Consider the following 714-nt stretch of genomic DNA (forward strand, 5'->3'; position numbering starts at 1 on the left):
TGTTAATGCAGTATATGCATCTACATCATGTATCCCAGCAGTTTTTTTCTGTGATTGAGCACGTGGGTCTGCCCAATGCCCATTGTTGGCTGAGATCTTTTCTAGGATTTCATATCCTTCATTGTAGGTACTGGCTGTAAAGGCTCCGTCCGCAGTCGCATCGAGCATTTGTTTTGCCATGGGATGTAACCCATTGTAAAACGTCTCAAGTTGAATACAGTACGGAATGCCATGGTGTGGGCATTTCCTCAACAGCTCTTTAAACCTTTCCCACGCGTCAGGAACAGCCTCATCGTCCATTTGTTTGAAAAGACARATCTCATTTCTGGACTTAGCGTTCCTTGTCGGTGGGAAATATTTTCGCAAAAATTTTTCCGCCATGTTACTCCATGACGGCACAGATCCTGGTGTTAAAGAATTAAACCATGCTTTTGCCCGATCCCTCAATGAAAATGGAAATAAAGTAAGTTTGAGAGCGTCATTTGACACCCCTGGGATCAGGAAGGCATCTGTGATTTCCATGAAAGACTTTAAGTGAGAATGTGGGTCCTCTGAGGGCAGTCCAGCAAATTGGCCATTAGTTTGTAACATGTGAAACATGATCGGTTTTAGCTCGAAATGGAGAGCGGTCATATGTGGTCTGACTATCCCAGAATTTAATTGCTCAAAATCCGGGATAGCGTAGTCCATGATCCTTCCATTCTTGGAATTTGC

At 43.6% G+C, this 714-nt stretch overlaps 1 non-coding gene across 1 annotated transcript; it reads left to right on the forward strand.

Annotated features, from left to right (window-relative positions):
* The first annotated feature begins 226 nt into the window (after positions 1-226).
* LOC112522311 lies at positions 227-333 on the forward strand. Its single transcript, XR_003070146.1, has one exon. It is a non-coding gene; the product is annotated as a small nucleolar RNA R71 (small nucleolar RNA).
* The last annotated feature ends 381 nt before the right edge of the window (positions 334-714 follow it).

This window comes from Cynara cardunculus (genome assembly GCF_001531365.2).
Source record: "Cynara cardunculus var. scolymus isolate 2C chromosome LG 11, CcrdV1, whole genome shotgun sequence".
NCBI lineage: Eukaryota > Viridiplantae > Streptophyta > Magnoliopsida > Asterales > Asteraceae > Cynara > Cynara cardunculus.